This window comes from Leopardus geoffroyi, chromosome D1, assembly GCF_018350155.1.
Source record: "Leopardus geoffroyi isolate Oge1 chromosome D1, O.geoffroyi_Oge1_pat1.0, whole genome shotgun sequence".
NCBI lineage: Eukaryota > Metazoa > Chordata > Mammalia > Carnivora > Felidae > Leopardus > Leopardus geoffroyi.
Window position 1 is genome coordinate 43,156,003 of NC_059329.1, and position 21,346 is coordinate 43,177,348.

General features: G+C 36.6%; 1 long non-coding RNA gene across 1 annotated transcript in view; it reads left to right on the forward strand.

The window, feature by feature from the left end:
- The window catches only part of LOC123601037, a 41,066-nt gene that overhangs the window by 431 nt on the left and 19,289 nt on the right, over positions 1–21,346 (forward strand). Inside the window, exons 2-3 of the long non-coding RNA XR_006713946.1 lie at positions 16,652–16,756; positions 19,452–19,574. This is a non-coding gene — a long non-coding RNA (uncharacterized LOC123601037). The remainder of the gene's footprint in view (positions 1–16,651; positions 16,757–19,451; positions 19,575–21,346) is intronic.

The window sequence follows — 21,346 nt, forward strand, 5'->3', positions numbered from 1 at the left end:
TCCCATGGAGACTCACAGGGTCAGAGAGGAAGGATGCACCTTTGTTCGGCACCGTTATTCCACTGTGTCTTTTTTGAAGTTGCTACCCTCTGATTACATCATTTGCTTCCTATTCTCATCCTTGGCCCCAGTTGAACACCAATGAGTTCTCTCACCTTTGGCAGTGGTTTTAATGGTTTCCTTGTAGATTCTGGGTGAACCTCTGGGCCTTCACTCTTTATTTTCTTTCACACTTGTATCCAATCCACCCGTAAGTTCTGCTGGCTCAGCAGTTAAAATATAGCTTGAATCCAGCTGCTTCACCAGTATTCTAATCTTAGCCACAATCATCTCTCATCCAGACTTCTGCATCAGCCCCCTAAGTGGTCTCCGCCTCCACTATTACTCCTGTTTAGACCATCTCTGACTTAGCGGAGTTTTCTTCCTAAACTAGCAATCAGATGGCGTTATTATCCTTCAAAGTTTTCTCATTAAACTTAAAAACAAAATTCAGACTCAGAGGGGCGACCAAACCCACTTGATCTAGCTTTTAAATCTCCCCTCCCTTCAAAGTAAGACAACACTAAGGAAACACATCCAAACACATAGAAACCAGGAAACCACCGCATCAGCAGAGATCACCAGCATCACAAAGAACCAGACAATCCCAAAGGGAGGCCTGGGGTACTATGGCTCTCCTAGTGATGGTGTAGCATGTCCATATGCTTACAAATGAAGAAGGCTTGGTAAACAGAAAATGGCCAAGAAAATTCCTGGCCTTCTTCCACAGCATCGTCCAAAGGGTCCCTAACAAGGTAAAACAGCAAGAAAAGGGTATTCAACAATTTTAGAAGTGGATGCAGGTATTGGAAAAACTAACATTTTTTGTTTTCATTCCACTGTAATTAAGTGATAACTCTTCTTGAGCACCCAAACTGACTGAGGACAATACAATTCATCACAATGACAAAATAATCACTATTCTGCAAGCCCTAGCCATAATGAAGCTCAATCCTACAGTTTCTAAATTGCATTACTGGTATTTGGGACTCAGTGCTTAAACTCTGCTAAATCTCAGACCAACCCGAGAAAGTCATCCAGACATTTGCCAGGCTTTTCACTACTACTGGCTTTCATGTAGAATGCCTTATTAGACCCAGACAAGCAAGGCTATTCAGGAGTAAGTGAAAGAGGTTTTCAGATAATTGAGTGGCAAAGTTATTATAGACTTTGGCTCACACATAGAAAGAGGGTGAAAAAGTAAAATCAAATGGGGGAGAAGAGACAAAGGGTAAAAGAACCATGGTGTGGTTCAAAAGGATGTGAAATAACTGCTTCCGTGAGTGCTCTCTGGCTCTGACAAAGACCCAAATTTTAACAACCTATCTATCCTAACTATTAAGGAGGGGCACCTGGGTGGCTCAGATCATCATCACATTGTTTGTGAGTTCCAGCCCCACCTTAGGCTCTGTGCTGACAGCTCAGAGCCTGGAGGCTGCTTCGGATCCTGTGTCTCCTTTCTCTGCCCTTCCCTCCGCCCACACTCTGTCTCTCTCTTTCAAAAAATAAATAAACATTAAAAAACATAATAAAACACAGGTCATCCTAACACAACAACACTAAATTTGTTAACCAATATAGACATTCTATTACTTTTCCTTAAAGCTTCTTTTCCTAAAGAAGAATGGTATTAGAATACTTTATAAAAGTTACTTTACACTGGAACAAAATGTAGCTTACATCTTGCAGAAGACGAAAAAGGCCCCTAGAACTAAACACATAAAACTGGACTTAAAATGCAGGAAAAATTACAAGACATCCTTATGACTTTTTCTTCAAAAAGATTTAGGAAGCACTAAACTTCGATAAACTTGAAAAGATTAACAGATATCAGCTCCATCATTCTGGTCATTCCTGTTGCCATCTTTTGAAGGAAAGGGGTGTGGTGAGTGGGCTTTCTATAAAGCCAGCTTCTTAATAACAAAACACTGTGTTTTGCATATTGCTTAGAGAAGACTGACCTTGCAATTTATTGGCCTCAAGAGACACATGATCCCCTTCTCTGCCCCCAGGCAAAATACAGCCAAGGAGAGAGACTATCCTAGTGGATAATCAGCTTTCATGAATTTTATACTATTTCTTATATGTATTAGTTTTGGTGAAACCAAATTTAAAACTAATCTATAAATACAAAATTTAGAATGAGGTAATTCCTATTTACCTTACACTTTAAAAATTGTTTTGGGGCGCCTGGGTGGCTTGGTCGGTTAAGTGTCCGACTTTGGCTCAGGTCATGATCTCGCGGACTGTGAGTTCGAGCCCCGCATCGGGCTCTGGGCTGACAGCTCAGAGCCTGGAGCCTGTTTCACATTCTGTGTCTCCCTCTCTCTCTCTGCCCCTCCCCTGTTCATGCTCTGTCTCTCTCTGTCTCAAAAATAAATAAACGTTAAAAATTGTTTTGGGGGCACCTGGGTGGCTCAGTCAGTTAAGTGTCCAACTCTTGATTTTGGCTCAGGTCATGATCTCATGGTTTGTGGGTTTGAACCCCACATTGGGCTCTGTGCTAGCAGCACAGAGCCTGCTTGGGATTCTCTCTCTCTTCCTCTTTCTCTACCCTTTCCCTTGCTCACACTTTCTCTCTTAAATAAGTGAATGTTTAAAAATAAATAAAATAAAAAATTGCTTTGGATACTTGCTCTGCAGGCATCGGGAAGCACCTATATTTAAAACAACTCAAAAAGTAAAAATACAGTTACCATACAATCCAGCAATTCCACTTTTGAGTATTTGATGAAATTGAAAACACTGATTCAAAAAGATCTATGCACCCCTATGTTCATTGCAGCATTATTTCCAATAGTCAAGAAATGGAAACAACCTAAACGTCCACTGATGAATAGATGAAGAAAATGTGAGAGAAGGAAGATGGCAGAGTAGAGTGATCCTGAGTCACCACCTACCACAGATGCATTTCGGCAGGTGACCCAGTGCAGAAGCAGTTTGAATAGCACCTGAGTTATACATGAAGGAGATTTATGGACAATTTTAGGACATGTGCCAGAGAGTCAGGGATCTGTGGGAGCTTTGTCTGGAAACAGGAATGCTGGCAGGTGCCATTTTTCTTCTCCTCCTTCAGCCTAGACCACCAATGGTTGCAGAACCAGTTTTGACACTCTCCATTTACCTTGATACCAGTGCTTGCCCCCATAGACCTGCCCCACCCAATCTGCTTACCTCAGCAGACAACCCCTCCAAACCACGCCGGCCCTGCCTCACCTAGCCCTGCCTCACCTAGCAGGCAGCCTCACCAGGACTGGCACCCCTCCAAAGTGACTACTGCCCCCACAACACTGGGCAGGTGGCCTCAGCTGGGACTAGTGTCCCATCAAAAGGATGGGAAAGCTAATCTCACACGCCAGTGTGCCTGGAGTAGTTGCAGCTGGGCCTCTCAGCTAGCTGGGCCAGGAGCAGACCCTGCCCACCAGTGCACCAGCAGCAGATACAGCTGATCATGGCAGTCAGCTGGGGTAACAGCTGGCTCCACCCACCAGCACACCTGCTGGGGCTGCAGCAGGGCTTCTCAGCCATCCATGCAGGAGACAGAGACCTGCCCACCAGCGCATCCAAAGAGTTGAGGCTCAGTCACAACAGGAGGGCACACACAGAGCACACAAGGGACACCCTTTGAGCTCCTGGTTCTGGTGACCAGGGGGTTTTGTGTTCCAAGGTATCATAGGATGCCTTCTACATAAGGCTACCACTTTCAAAACCAGGAGAGGTAGCTGAACTATGTAAAACATAGAAATAAACACAGAGAGAGAAAATGAAACAGAGACTATGTTCCAAATAAAAGAACAAGATAAAATCACAGAAAAAGAATGAAATAAAATGGAGATAAGCAATCTACCTGATAAATAATTCAAAGTAATGGTCCGAAAGATATTCACTGGACTTGAGAGAAGGGTGGATGAGCCTAGTGAGAACTTCAAAAAGATGGAAAATATAACAAAGAACCAATCAGAGCTGAAGAATAACTGGAATTTTAAAATATGTTAGAGAAAATCAACAGCAGATTAAAAGGATGCAGAATGGATCAGCGATCTGGAAGACACTTAAGCTGAACAGCAAAAAAGAAAAAGAATTTTAAAATGAGGATTAGGACCTCTGCAGCAAAATCAATAACATATGTAAATAACATTTACATTATATGGGTTCCAGAAGGAGAAGAGAGAGAAGGTGGGAGAAAACTTATTTGAAGAAATAACAGCTGGATAAATAGCTAGCTTCTAACAATGAATCAGGAAGAAGTAGAAAATTTTAACAGACCAGTTACTAGTAGCAAAATTGAACCAATAATCAAAAAACCAAAACCAAAAGCCCAACAAACAAAAGTCCAGGACCAGATGTCTTCACAGATGAATTCTACCAAACATTTAAAGAAGAGTTAATACCTACCTATTCTTCTTAAAACATTCCACAAAATATAAAAAGGAAAACTTCCTTATTCATTCTATGAGGCTGGCATTACCCTGATACCAAAACAGGACAAAGGCACTACAAAAGGGAAAATTACAGGCAAATATCTCTGATAAACACAGATGCAAAAATCCTCAACAAAATATTAGCAAACTGAATTCAAGAATAAATTAAAGTGATCACTTACCATGATCAAGTGGGCTTTATTCCAGGGAGGCAAGGGTAATTCATCATCCTCAAATCAGTCAAATGTGATGCATCACATTAACAAGAGAAAGGATAAAACCCACATGATCATCTCAATGGGTGCAGAAAAAGCATGGGACAAAATACAACACCCGTTTATGATAAAAACACTCAATAAAGTTGGTTTAGAGGGAACACACCTCAACATGATAAAGGCCACATATGAAAAACCTACAGTTAATGTTATACTCAATGGTGAAAAACTAAAAACTTTTCCTCTAAGATCAGGAATAAGACAAGGATGTCCACTCTCACAACTTTCATTCACCATAATTCTGAAAGTCCTGGTCACAGCAGTAAAACAATAAAAAGAAATAAAAGTCATCCAAATGGATAAGGAAAAAGTAAAATTTTACTATTTGTAGATGACATACTATATAGAAAACCCTAAAGTTCCACCAAAAACCTATTAGAACTGACAAATGAATTCAGTAAGTTTACATGATACAATATACAGAAAACCTGTTGTTTCTAAAGGTTGATAACAAAGTAATAGAAAGAGATAAGAAAACAATCCCATTTAAAATTGTACCAACGATAATAAACTACCTAGGAATAAATTTAGCCAACAAGCTGAAAAACCTGTCCTCTAAAAACTGTAAGGTATTGATGAAAGAAATTCAAGACAGCACAAACAAAAGAAAGATATACCATGGATTGGAAGAATAAATATTGTTAAAAATACAATATTATCCAAAACAATCTACAGATTCAATGTGATCTCTATCAAAAATACCAATAGCAAATCATTTTTACCAGATTAGAATAATTCTAAAATTTGTATAGAACCACAAAAAAAAACTAAATAACAAAGCAATCTTGTGAAAGAACAAAGTTGAAAGTATCACAATCCCAAATTTCAAACTGTACTACAAAGCTATAATAATCCAAACAGTACAGTACTGGCACAAATATAGATGCGTAGATTAATGGTACAGGATAGAAAGTCCAGAAATAATTCCACACTTATATAGTCAACCTGCACAAAGGAGGCAAGAATATACAATGGGGAAAAGGCCATATTTTTGGCAAATAGTGCTGGAAAAAATGGACAGCTACATATCAAAGAATAAAACTAGACGACCTTCTTGCATCATACACAAAAATAAACTTAAAACAGAGACCTAAAAGGGAGACCTGAAGCCATAATACTCCTAAAAAGAAATGGAGGCAGTAATGTTTTGAATATCACCCTTACAACATTTTTCTGGATATGTTTCCTCAGGCAATGGAAACAAAAGCAAAAATAAACTATTGGGACTACACCAAAATAGAAACCATCTGAACAGCAAAGGAAACCATCAACAAAACAAAAAGGAAACCAACTGAATGGGAGAAGATATTCACAAATGATAGGTTTAACACGGGGTTAAAATAAAAAATATATAAAGAACTTAGGGAGCTCAACCAAAAAAAAAAAAAAAAAATCTGATTAAAAAAATGGTCAGAGTACCTGACTAGACATCTTCCCAAAGTTGATATACAAATGGCCAGCAGACACATAAAAAGATGCTTTACGTCACTAATCATCAGGGAAATGCAAATCAAATCCACAATGAGATATCACCTCATAACTGACAGAACGCCTAGTATTGCCTAGTATCAAAAAGAGGACAAATAACAAGTGTTAATGAGGATGTGGAGAAAAGAGAGCCCTCATGTACTGTAGGTGGGAATGTAAATTGGTGTAACTACTATGGAAAACATCACAGAGTTTCCTCAAAAAGTTAAAAACAGAAATACCATCCAATCCAGTAATTCCACTACTGAGTACTTGCCCAAAAAAAAAAAAAAAAAAGTGCAAACACTAATTTGAACATATATATGCATCTTTATGTTTATTGCAGCATTATTTACAACAGCCAAGATAGGGAGACAAATGTGTCCACTGATAGACGAGTGGATAAAGAAGATATGGTATATATGTACAATGAATGCTACTCAGCCATAAAATGAACGCGGTCCTGTCATTCATGACTATATGAATGGACCTAGAAGATGATATTCTAAGTGAAAATAAGTCAGAGAAAAACAAATACTATATGATTTCACTTATATGTGAAATCTTAAAAAAAAAAAAAAAAAAAAAAAAAAGAGAGACAAAAAACCCCCAAATAGACTCTTAAATACAGAGAATAAACTTGGGGTTGCCAGAGGGATGTGGTTGAGGGAGATGGGTAAAATAGGTGAAGGGGATTAACAGGTATAAAATTCCAGTCATAGGTAAGTCACAGGGATGAAAAGTACAGCATAAGGAATACAGTTAATAATATTGTAATAATGTTGTGTGGTAACAGATGGGGACTACACTTATCACTATGTTGTCTACCTGAAACTAATATAACATTGTATATCAATTATATTTAATAACAAATTTTAAAATAAGTATAAAGAAAATAGTGGGTAATTAATCCTAAATATATATGTAATTACATTAAAACATGAACATAATATTTCAACTAAAAAGAAAATATTGTCAGAAATAAGAAAAAAATATCTGAAAACTTCCCTAATCTCAGAAAGGAATAATCAAGTCCAAGAAGCAGAGAAGTCCCTGAATAAGATGAACCCAAGAAGGTCCCTACCAAGAGGCATAATGATTATAATGGAAAAATTAAAAATAAAGAGAAAGTCCTAAAAGCAGCAAAAGAAAAGCAAATAGTGATGTACAAGGAAAACCCCATAAAGCTATCAGTTGAAATTTCAGCAGAAACTTTGAATATATTATGCTACTCCCTTCTGACCTGCAATGTGCTAAAAGAAAAAATTCTAGAACCAAGAATACCCTGCCCAGCGAGGTTATCATTCAGCATTAAAGGAGAGAGAAAGTTTTCCAGAGAAACAAAAGTTAAATTCATTACTACTAAATGGGCCTTATAAGAAATGTTAAAGTGCAGGGGAACCTGGGTGGCTCAGTTGGTTAAGCATCTGACTTTAGCTCAGGTCATGATCTCATGGCTCATGAGTTCAATCCCATGTTGGGCTCTGTGTTGACAGGTCAGAGCCTGGAGCTTGCTTTGGATTCTGTGTCTCCCTCTCTCTGTTCTTCCCCTGCTCAAGCTGTCTCTCACGCTCTCTCAAAAATAAACAGTAAAGGAAAGAAAAAGAAAGAAAGAAAGAGAAAGAAAGAAAGAAAGAAAGAAAGAAAGAAAGAAAGAAAGAAAGAAGTTAAAATGCAAAATAAAAGGCTATACATGGAAGAAAATTATGAAAAGAAAAATATTACACTAGCAGAAACAAACACAGAAGTAGATCAATCACTTATAAAGCTAATATGAATGTTTATTTAAACACAAAAGTAGTGTTACCAATTTTATCTACACAATTTAGGTAAGGGATACACAAAATTAAAAAATGTAAAATATGATATCATATAAACAAAAGGCAGAGGGGAGGGAGGTGTAGAAATGTACTGCTTTTAGAATGTGTTCAAATTTAAGTGACCATCAACTTAATATAGACAGGATCCTATATACAGATGATGTTACATGTGAACCTCATGGCAACCACAAACCCAAAATTTATAATAGATACAGAAACACACATACAAAAGAGAAAAAAAATGCAAGCATAAGAAGAGAAAGAGAGCAAGAGAAGAAAGGAACAGAAAAGAACTAAAAAAACAATGAGAAAACAACAAAATGGCAGTAAGTACATAGCTAATTATTTTAAATGTTCAATAATTATTTTAAATGTAAATGGACTAAGTGCTCCAATCAAAAAACATAAGGTAACTGAATGGAATAAAATAAAAATAAACATAAAAATAATAAAATAAAATAAAAATTAAAAATTTAATTTAATTTAAAAATTAAAATTAAAAAAATTAAATAAAGAAAATAAAATAACCTATCTATATGCTACCTACAAGTTGCAATTCAGATCTAGAGCTATATACAGACTGAAAGTGAAGGGATGGAAAAAGATATTTCATGCAAACGGAAGCAGAAAAATGCCAGGGTAGCAATACTTATGTAAGACAAAATAGACTTTAAAACAAAGGCTGTAACAAGAGACAAAGAGGGGAATTACATAATGATAAAGTGATAATTCCAACAAGAGGATATAACAATTGTAAATATGCACTGAACATCAGAGCAACTCAACCTATAACGCAAATACTAACAGACATAAAGGGAAAAATTGACAGTAATATAATAATAGTAGGGATTTAACACCCACTTACATCAATATGGATACATCATCCAGACAGAAAATAAGGAAACAATGTCTTTGAATGACACATTAGACTTAACAAATATATTCAGAACATTCCATCCAAAAACAGCAGAGTACATACAATCTCTTCAAGTGTTCTTTTCAATGTTCACATGGAACATTCTCTAGGATAGATCATATGTTAGGCCACAAAACAAGTATTAATAAATTTAAGAAAACTGAAATCCTATCAATCATCTATTCCAACCACAATAGTATGAAACTAGAAGTCAATTACAAGAAAAGAATGGGAAGAAACACGAACATGTCAAGGCTAAACAACATACTACCAAACAACCAATGGGTCAATGAAGAAATTAAAGAAGAGAGGAAAAAAAAAAATGCCTGGTGACAAAAATGGAAACACTATAGTATAAAATCTTTGGGACACAACAAAAGTAGTTTTATGAAGTAGTTTTATAGCTATACAGGCCTACTTCAAGAAACAAAAATCTCAAACCCATCTAAACTTACACCTTAAAGGAATTAGAAAAATAACAAACAGAGCCCAAAGTCATTAGAGGGAAGTTATTAGTATCAGAACAGAAATAAATGAAATAGAAACTTCAAAAAAATAGAAAACGTCAATGAAACTAAGGGCTAGTTCTTTGTAAAGATAACAAAATTGATAAATCTTTAGCCAGAATCATCAAGAAAAATAGGACTGAAAATCAGAAATGAAAGAGAGGTTACAATCAACATAACAAATACAAAGGATTATGGGAGACTACTATGAAAAATTACTTGCCAACAAATTGGACAACCTAGAAGAAAAGGATCCATTTCTAGAAAAATACTATCTTCCAAGACTGAATCAGGAATAGAAAACTTGAACAGACTGATTACTACCAATAAAACTGAATTGGTAAAAAATGAAAACAAGAACCTACCAACAAACAAAAAGCCCAGACCCAGATGGTTTCATAGGTAAATTCTACCAAACATTTAAAAAAGAATTACTACCTATCCTTTCCACTCTATTCAAAAAATAAAAGAGATGGAATACTTTCAAATTCATTCTGAGCCCACTATTACCCTAATATGAAAACCAGACAAAGGCACTACAAAACAAACAAACAAACAAACAAAACAAAAACAAAACCCAGATAAACTACAGGCCAATATTCCTGATGAATATATATGTAAGAATCATCAACAAAATATTAGCAAACCAAATTCAACAATACACTAAAAGGATCATTCATCATGATGCGGTGGGACATATTCCAGGGATGTAAGAATGGTCCAATATCTGCAAATCAGTCAAGATGATACTCCACATTAACTAAATGAAGGATAAAAATCATATGGTCAGTCTTAATAAATGCAGAAAAATCATTTGACAAAACACAGGGCCCCTGGGTGGCTCAGTCAAGTGAGTGTTCAACTCTTGATCTCAGCTCAGGTGTTGATCTTGGGGTTGTGCTCTGCACTGGGAATGAAGCCTACTTAAAAATAATTTCAATTTCTATTTTTGATAAAAACTCTCAACAAAGCAACTGTAGAGGGGATGTACGTCAACATAATAAAGGCCATATATGACAAGCCTACAGCCAACGTCACACTCAATGGTGAAAAGCTGAAAACTCTTCTTGTAAGCTCAGGAATAAGACAAGGATGCCCACTCTTGTCATTTTTATTGAAGAGAGTTGGAAATCATAGCCAAAACAGTTATGCAAGACAAGGAACTTAAAAGACCAATCAGAAAACAAGCAATAAAACTGAACCAGATCATCTGTAACCTACATCATTACCAGCTCATGTCTTTGGCATTGATCAGGTTTTGTTTTGCAAGCTATATGCACTGACTAACTTTAGCAGAAAAGCAATAGTAGCTCACAATCTCTGGCGATATTAGAAAATAAAAAATTATTTAAAGTGACCAGACCCACAAATGTATGGCCAACTGATCTTCAACAAATTAGGAAAGAGTGTCCAGTGGAAAAAAGATGGTCTCTTCAGCAAATTGTGCTGGGAAAACTGGACAGTGACATGCAGAAGAATGAAACTAGACCACTTTCTTACACCACACACAAAAATAAGTTCAAAATGGATGAAAGACCTTAATGTGAGACAGGAAACCATCAAAATCCTACAGGAAAAAACAGGGAGCAATCTCCTTGATCTCAGTCACAGAAACCGCTTACCAGACATGTCTTTGGAGGCAAGGGAAATAAAAGCAAAAACGAACTTGGGACCTCACCAAGATAAAAAGCTTCTGTGTGGCAAATGAACAAATCAACAAAACTAAAAGGCAACTGATGGAATGGAAGGAGATATTTGCAAATAACATTTTGGATAAAGGGTTAGTATCCAGGGCCACCTGAGTGGCTCAGGAGGTTAACTGCCCAACTCTTGATTTCAGCTCAGGTCATGATTTCATGGTTCATGATTTCAAGCCCCACATTGGGCTCTGTGCTGACAATGTGGAGCCTGCTTGGGATCTTCTCTCTCCCTCTCTCTCTCTTGCGCACGCGCGCCCTACCTGACTCTCATGTATGCTCTCAGTCTCTCTCAAAATTAATAAATAAAATCTTTAAAAAAGGGTTAGTATCTAAAATCTATAAAGAATTTATCAAACTCAACTCCTCCCCCAAACAAATAATCCAGCGAGGAAATGGGCAGAAGACATGAATAGACACTTTTCCAAAGAAGACATCCAGATGGCTAACAGACCCATGAAAAGATGCTCAACATGACTTATCATCAGGGAAATATAAACCAAAACCACAATGACATACTACCTCACACCTGTCAGAATGGCTAACAATAACAACTCAGGAAACAACAGATGTTGGCGAGGATGTGAAGAGGATCTCTTTTGCACTCTTGGTGGGGATGCAAACTGGTGCAGCCACTCTGGAAAACAGTATGGAGGTTCCTCAAAAAATTAAAAATAGAACTTCCCTATGACCCAGCACTTGCACTACTAGGTATTTAACCAAAGGACACAAAAATACTGATTCGAAGGGGCATATATACCACAATGTTTATAGCAGTGCTATCAACAATAACCAAATTATGGAAAGAGCCCAAATGTCCACCTAGTGATGAATGAGCAAAGAAGATGCAGTATATAGATGCGATGGAATACTACTTGGCAATCAAAAAGAATGAAATCTTGCCACTTGCAACAATGTGGATGGAATTAGAGTGTATTATGCTAAGCAAAATAAGTCAGAGAAAGACAAATATCATATGACTTCACTCATGTGGAATTTAAGAAACAACAGATGTACATAGGGGGAGGGAATGAAGAAAAAGATAAAATGAGAGAGGGCAGTAAACCAAAGGAGACTTTTAAATACAGAGAACAAACTGAGGGTTGCTGGAGGTAGGCAGGGGGATGGCCTAAGTGGGTGCTGAACATGAAGGAGGGCACTTGCTGGGATGAGCACTGGGTGTTGTATGTAAATGATGATTCACTGGGTTCTACTCCTGAAACCAATACTACACTGTATGTTAACTAACTTGAATTTAAATAATTAAAAATAAATAAATAAAGTGGGCAGAAATCAAGGCACCCAGTGTTGGCAAAAATTATGTCATAGTAGCAATAAGGCAGAGATAGTGTGGCTGTAGCAGCAGAACATCAGATCACATTAACCCTACTGCTGTGTAACACTTTGTTGAAGAGACCATCCTTACCACCACCACGAAAACACTTAGATCATGTGTCTGTGCCCTAGCTTTCACCGTCAGGGAAAATAAATATCTAGACTTTATTGCTTCTCTAGCTAACAATAATTCTGAAACCATGAATAATCACAGGGTGGAACATTCCACGAACATAGATAAGGGTTTCAAATACTAGATAACCAAAAACATGTCAACAAATAATCATGTAGTCCATTCTTTGCCTACCCAACATTCATATAGGTTATTCTTCCTTTAGCTACATCTCCTCCCACCAAAACAATAAGCCCACAAAAAAAAAACCAACGACAAAACTGAAAATTAGTTTTATAATTTTCACACTTAACAAGATTCTACTCATTCCTTCTCTAAGCAGACAGAAGAAAATGTGGTAGAGTACTGAGAAAGAGTTCTCAAAGTGAGGTCACCAGACTAACACTTTGGCAACTTGTTAGAAGTGCAAATCCTTAGGCCAAACCTGGAACTACTGAATTAGAAACTAAGCAATCTGTGTTTAACAAATCCTCTGGGTATATTCTGGTCATGCTAAAGTTTGAGAACCATTTCATATTAAGTATATTTAAAAATATATGTATAGAAGATGAAGCAACACTGTCAACCAACTTGAGCTAATTAACATTTGGGAAACACACACCACAGCAGCTTATGCATTCTTTTCAGTTGTGTACCCTTAACAAGGTAGTTCATGTTCTAGGCCATAAAACTAATCTAACCAACTTTGAAATGATGAAAATCTGCACAAAGTAGATTTTCTGAGCGTACTGGAATTGAATTAGAAATAAATATCAAAGATTTGGAAAATCTCCAATTATTTGGAAACTAAGTAACATTCCTAAACAGCTTATAATTCAAAAAAGAAATATAAAGTGAAATTGAAAAGTGTTTGAAGCTCAATTAAAATGAAAACACAACATAACCAAAATCTGTGGGATGCCTGTAAAACAGTACCTGAGGGAGAAATGTCTAGCACTAAAATCCTCTGCAATTAGAAAAAAAGGAAAGGTCTCAAACCCAGGACTTCAGATTTCAGTTTAAGAATAAAAAAAAAAAAAAAAAAGAAAATTAAACCCAAAGTAAACAGAAGCACAGAAATAATATTAGCAGATGTCAATGATATAGAAAAGAAAAACAAGAAAATCAACAAACCTATTGATCTTGGAGAAGATCAATAAACTTGGTAAACTCGGTGACAGCAGCATAGATTGTACAGATATTAAATAGTAACAAAATAATATGAACTTTCTGCCAATAAGTTAGGCGACTTAGAGGACATAGAAAAGACCCTAGAAAGGAACTTTAGCCAAAGACCATCAGGAACACACTTGTAGTTGAACAAGTTGGGTTTATAACTCCTTTCAATGAGGGAAAACATATTCCAAGGGGAGCCATGAGGGAATCTCAGGAACAGAACATTAAAAAGTACCTATTATAGGATTTGAGCTTTGGCTAATGGATTCGAATTAGAATCTAAGGAAAAAGAGGTTTGCTCTAATTGGATGCTGTCAGCAAGCAGAGACCTGAAGTTCACCCATTTTATGCTTACAGATCATTCAAACTGAAAACAATATTTTCATTAACAAATAAATGGTTATACTATGTTACATCTACTCAAGTAGTATTCTGCAATAAAAATTATGCACGTAACAACAAAGATGAATCTCAAAATAAATGCTGAGTGAAAAGAACTGGGCAAAAAGAAATGTCTACTATGCAATGCATCCATACACAATTCTAGAAAGAAAACGCAAGCTCATCTCTAGCGACAAAAAGCAGATCAGTGGTTGCCTAGAAAAGAGCAATCTGGACAGTTGGGAAGATTTAAAAGTGGCAGGTGGAAACTCTTGGGTATGGTTGTTCATTATCATGATTGGGGTGGCAGTTTTAGACGTGTATACATAGGTCAGAACTTATCAAATTGCACAGTTTAAAGATGTGCAGTTTATCATATGTTGATTTCAATAATTTGATTAAAAAAAGATAAAGAAGTCACTGTTTTCCTAAACTTTAGACACAGTCACTTAACCAGAAACTACACTCAACCAACATCCTCTTTCTTCCTCTATAGACATTAGAAATTATATCTCAATTAGTATATATACTTATATGCTATATATATGTAGCATAATATAGAATATATTATACATATATATAATATATATAATATATACATATACATATATATACATATATATGTATATAATACACATAATATATATATAATATACATATATATAATATATATATTATACTATATACTTATAGCATATATACTTCAAATCCAAATTGAAAAGTAACCTGATTTGATTTGAAAGTAAACTGAAAGATGAATTGAAAGTTGAGACTTATACATGAGTCTCCATTTCCCCAAAAGTATTATAGGTAAAATAGCATTTTCTCCCTTTCATATATTGGCAATATTATGACTAATTACTATGTTAACACTTACTATATTTACGTAAGACATAATAAATTACAGGCTTAAGTTTACAGAATCCAAGTAAGAAAGTTCAGAGTACATTTTTATTCCTCTTGGACCAACAGTGATTTTTTTTTCCTGCTTCTCTACTCAAAAATCTTGATTCCTACTCAGTACAAGATATCTGGAAAATTCTTATCTGTCCTATACACAAAAACCATGTCATCAAATACATGGTCTCTGAGCATGGGGTTTACCGGGGCCCCAGCAAGACTGGATAAGAACTTGCTTTACTCAAAAGGTAGTCTTTTTATTTTTACAGAAATACATTTTTATTTAACAATCAGAAGAATACATCATGTACATCGTGTTTGAGAATTGGTTAGCACAGGAGCGCCTGAGTGGCTCATTATCCAACTTTGGCTCAGGTCATGATCTCACAGTTCGTGAGTTCAAGCCCCGTGTCCAGCTCTGTGCTGAGAGCTCACAGCCTGGAGCCTGCTTCAAATTCTGTGTCTCCTTTCTCTCTGCCCCTCCCTTGCTTGCGCATGCATGCTTGCTCTCTCTCAAAAAACAAATATTAAAAAATTGGTTAGCACAAAACAATGTTTTGAAAAATATTGAAACAGATTTATATAACTTTTTATCCTTTGCTGCAACTTTTATTGAGATATAATTGACATAGATCACTCTAAGTTTTATTGAGATATAACGGACCTATATCACTCTATAAGTTTAATGTAGATGGCATAATGATTTGACTAACATGTTTCATGAAATTACAGTGCTAAGTTTATGTAGCATCCATCATCTCACATAGATACAATAAAGCGGGGAAGCAAAAAAAGAAAAAAAATGTTTTTCTTTGGAATGAGAACTCTCATTCTCTCTCTTTACTTCTTTATATATTGTACAGCAGTGTTGGCTATAGTCATCATGTTGTACATTGCACTCCTAAAGTGCTTATTTATCTTATGACTGAAATTTATACGTTTTGACCACCTTACTTCAATTCCTCCTCCTTTCACTCCCTCCTCTGGTAACCACAAATCTGATCCTTTTGTCTAGGAGTTGGGTTTTTAGATTCCACTTATAAATGAGATCACACAGTATTTGCCTTTCTCATTAATTTCATTCAACATAATATTCTCAAGGTCCATGCATGTTGTGAGTGGCAGGACTTCCTCATTTTCTTTGGTGGAATAACATTCCATTGCCTGGAGTGCCTGGGTGGCTCAGTTGGTTAGGCGTCCAACTTTGGCTCAGGTCACGATCTCACCATTTGTGGGTCTGAGCCCCACATTGGTCTCTATGCTGACAGCTCAGAGCCTGGAGCCTGCTTCAGATTCTGTGTCTCCCTCTCTCTCTTTGTGCTCTTCCCCTGCTCATATTCTTTCTGTCTCTCAAAAATAATCATTAAAAAAAAAAAAAATTCCATTGCCCAAGTATACCACAACTTCTTTGTCCATTCATCTGTTAATGGACACTTAGGTTGTTTCCATGCCTTAGCTATTATAAATAATGCTGCTATGAACATGGGGATGCAGAGATCTTTTTGAGTGGTTTTTCTTTTGGATATATTCCCAGAAGTGGAATTGTTAGGTCATTTGGTAGTTCTATTTTTAAATTATTGAGGATCCTCCATTTTGTTTTCCACAGTGGCTGCACCAGTTTACAAATTCATCAACAGTGAAAGGCTCCTTCTCCCTTACATGTGCCTCTACATTTGTTATCTTGTCTTTTTGATGATGGCTATTCTAACAGGTATGAGATAATATCTCATTGTGGTTTTGATTTGCATTTCCCCTATGACTAGTGATGTTGAGCATCTTTTCATGTACTTGTTTACCTTTTGTGTACCTTTGGAAAAATGTCTATTTAGGTTTCAGATATAAAAAAAATCCCATTTTTAATTGGATTATTTTTTTACTCTTTAGTTGTAGGAATTCTTCATATATTTTAGATATTGACCCCTTAGCAGATAAATGGTTTGCAAATATTTTTTTTTTTCATTCTGTAGGCTGTCTTTTCACTTTGTTAATGGTTTTTCTGTGCAGAAGCTTTTCAGTTTGAGGTAGTCCCACGTGTTTTTTATGTTGTTGTTTGTGCTTTATGTGTTTTCCAAAAAATCATTGCCAATATCCAGGTGAAGGATCTCTTTTCCCATGTTTTCCTCCAGAAATTTCATCATTTCAGGCCTTATATTTGAGTCTTTAATCCATTTCCAGCTGGCTTTTCTTAGTAGTGTAAGATATGGGTCCATTCTCCTACATCTGGATATCCAATTTCCCCAGCACCATTTAAGAGATTTTCTTTGGTCCACTGAGTATTCTTGGCTCTCTTGTCATATTAGCTGACCGTTTATGCTTGGGTTTATTTCTAAACTCTCAATTCTATACTGTTGATTTGTCTATTTTTATGGCAGTACCATATACTATTTTGAGGACTGTAACTATGTAATATAGCTTGAAGTCAGGTAGTATAATCCCTACTGTTTAGTCCTTTTTAAGGATTGCTTTGGCTATTCAGGATTTTTTGTGGTTTCATGTAAGTTTTAGATTTTTTTTCTACTTTTGAAGAAAATGCCATTGAAATCTTCATAGGGATCACATTGAATCTATAAATGGCTTTTGGTAGTATTGACATTTTAACAATATTTCCAAACCATGAACACACAATATCTTTTATTTGTTTCATTTCTTAATGGTTTAAGGAAACTGACCTCATGCCATATGCATCAGGTTGTATATAAATGTCTATCAATAACCTTTCATGTTAGGTATTTTCAGGATCACTTTTGTATGGTTTCTCTGTCCCAACTTTTTTTTTTTTTTTTTAAGTTTATTTTTGAGAGAGACAGAGACAGGATGTGAGTGGGTTAGGGGCAGAGAGAGAGGGAGACACAGAATCCAAAGCAGGCTCCAGGCTCCGAGCTGTCAGCACAGAGCCCAGTGCGGGGCTTGAACTCATGAGCCATGAGATCATGACCCGAGCTGAGGTCAGACACTCAACTGACTGAGTCACCCAGGCGCCCTACTCTCTGTCTCAACTTTGACATTAAGTTCAGATTTCCAGGTGGAGGATAAAGACAATGCTACTGCTTATAATTTTAATTTCCAGGGGTCTGCTTCTCCCTAAATATTGGATCTCTTAGGTTTGCACCATAATGACTTCACATTAGAATCACTAGGGAGGTTTGGGGTGCCTGATTAGGTCAGTTGGTTAAGTGTCTGACTCTTAATCACAGCTCAGGTCGTCTCGTGGTTTCTAAGTTGAAGCCTGCTTGTTTTTCTGTCTCCTCTCTCTGCCCCTCCCCTGCTTGCTCTCTCTCAAATAAAAGTAAACTTTAAAAAAAATTATTAAGGGGATACTGGGTGGCTCAGTGAGTTAAATGTCCGAGGTTGAGTCAGGTCATGATCTCAAGGTTTGTTGAATTTGAGCCTCACGTTGGGCTCTGTGCTGACAGCTCAGAGCCTGGAGCCTGCTTGGATTCTGTGTCTCCCTCCCTCTGCCCGTCCCCTACTCGTGCTGTCTTTCTCGCTCTCAAAAATAAACATTAAATGAAATTGTTAATCACCAGGGAACTTTGAACATGTTAATGGTTAATTTAAGGTTTTATTTTTGAGAGAGAGAGAGAGTGAGTGCAGGGTAGGGGCAGAGAGAGAGAGAGAGAGAGAGAGAGAGAGAGAGAGAGAGAGAGAGAGAGAGAGGGAGAATCCAAGCAGTCTCCAGGCTCTGAGCTGTCAGCAAGCACAGAGCCCGAACTGGGGCTCGAACTCACTAATCATGAGATCATGACCTGAGCTGAAGTCAAACACTTAACCCACTGAGGCACCCAGATGTCCCTAAACATGCTAATGATTAAATCCCAATCCCAGAGACTGTAATTTAATTGATCTGATCTGGGTACTGATAAAATTAAGAACTCCCAAGGTGAATATGCAGATAGGACTGCAAACTGCTAGTCCATAACCTGTTACACGAAGTTTGGTCAAGATCAGCAGCCTAAGTATCACCTGTGAGCCTTCTCAGATTCATTATTGATTTACTCATTGTCAAATTTACTCATTTTGACGTGATAATAATGTCGACTGAAAAAAAAAAAAAAGCCAATCTCAAAATAGGTTAGTAAATGCCTTATTTGTTGTATTACTGAGGAGTATAGCCTGGGAGACAGTATTTCAGATTGCTCTGAAGTTTGTTAGTTTACAAGGGATTATATGCAAAATGGGCAAGGGATATATGGGCTTATAAGCAGTTCTCCAAATACTTGTGCATCAAAAGGTATTATTTGCCTGGTTGTCAATATTAAGGTTTAACTGACTTCCGTAGACCCATGAAAGACCCTTAGGTCATCTTAATACATTGTTTCTATCATATCTGATTTTTCAAAATTGCTGCCTGCATGCCTCTACTTAACTGGCTTTCCAGTTCTTCTTGTTTTTGTTATCTCCTTGAGGTCACTTGAGATGGTCACAGAAAGCTGACAGCAGTTTTAGAGCACACCAGGTGACCTAAGTGTACTTCAATTTGGAGAAGCACTGGTCCCAACATACAAACTCCAGTGGGACTCATCCTTAAAGTAAGTGATCTCGAGTACAAGTCCTTCAAAGTGTGTTTTTCAAGACACCCTGATTTTTTTTTTTTTTTTAACTTTTAGAATCAACTTTCATTTCTCACAGAAAAAGAAAAAAAAAAAAACCACCCTGCTTGGTTCTAGTGTAGATTTTAATCAGATTATCTGGCAGGCATTTAACAGATTTACCACAAATGAAGTTCCTTGAGACAAATATCTACAACTATTTTTAAGAGAGGGGAGAAAAAGCCTCTCTAAAGTTGCATATTTGAGAAATTGGGAACGCAGAAAATGGCTCTTGCGAGGATTACACGCTTTCATTCCTTTTTAGAATAGCCTTAATGGAAGAAAGCTTCCACAAGGGGGCAGTAACACATCATTTCCAGTCTCTGAATCGCAAGAGCTAAGCTTTTCTTATTTAAGGCTAACACAGGCCTTTCTGAACTCATTCGAATGTATGCAAAAAACCTATTAATTCAAATTGCCTTAATTATTTACAGTCTGCTATCATTTTAGTTGCTTGATTAGTTTTCATCTTAATATTTTTAAGGGTACTATGCATATTGACTGATTTGACCAGTGAAGTGTTTTATTCTGTTTTCAGAAGTAGGTCTTCTAAAAAAAAAAAAAAAAAGGTTAAACTTTCATAGCTGATGAATAGATGAATATTGTTTTTACTTTGTTAAAAAGTAATGGATTCAAACAAATATGCCCAACTGATTTTTTAAAAATTTTTTTAATATTTATTTTTGAGAGAGAGAGACAGAGTATGAGCAAGGGAGGGGCAGAGAAAGAGGGAGACACAGAATCCGAAGCAGACTCCAGGCTCTGAGATGTCAGCACAGAACTCATGAATCATGAGATCCTGACCTGAGCCAAAGTCAGATGCTTAACTGACCGAGCCAGTCTGGCCAGACCGCCAGACCCCCAGCAACCCACCCCCCCCTCCCCAAATGATTTTTTTAAAAGGGTGGATAAGCAGTTCAAAGGAAAACCTTTTCAACTAAGGGCGCTAGAGCAACTGGATGACCTTTGACCTAAATTCACACCTTCTACAAAAATTGACTCACGTCACAGACATAAAACTACGAAAATTTCAGAAAGAAACAGGAGGAAAATTCTTGAGACTTGGCATTCAGTAAAGAATTTTTTAGGCCTGACAAACAAAAGCACAATCCCCAAAAAGGAAATTTGTAAAACTGAATTTCATCAAAGTTAGAACTTCTCCCTGGGGAAGAAGCTGTACATGAAAAGACAAACTGCATATTGCAAGAAATCATTTATGTGAATGACCACATATCTGAAAAAGGACTTATATCCACAATAAAGAATTCTTGAAACAGTTTTAAAGAAACTTTTCCAGTTGGAAAATAGGCAAAGGGCATAAATAGACATTTCACTGAAAATGATATACAGATGGTAAATAAGGAAAACATATTCATCTATTTTTAGCCATTATGGAAGTGCACGTTGAAACCACAATGAAAATCACCATTCTTTCAGAATGGCTAAAATCAAGTATCAACACCAATGCTAGCAAGAATGCAAGGGAACAAAATCACACATACATTGCTAAGAGGAATGTAAAGGGTACAGTAACTCTGGAAAGGAGCGTAGTAGGTTCTTACAAAACTATGTGCTACCCAGGGGAGCCACCAACCAAATTCTCGGCATTTGTCCTAGAGATATGAAATGGGTTTATGTTCACACAGAAACATACACATAAATGTGTATATGCTGTATTTATATTGGCCCTAAACTGAAAACAACCTAAATCT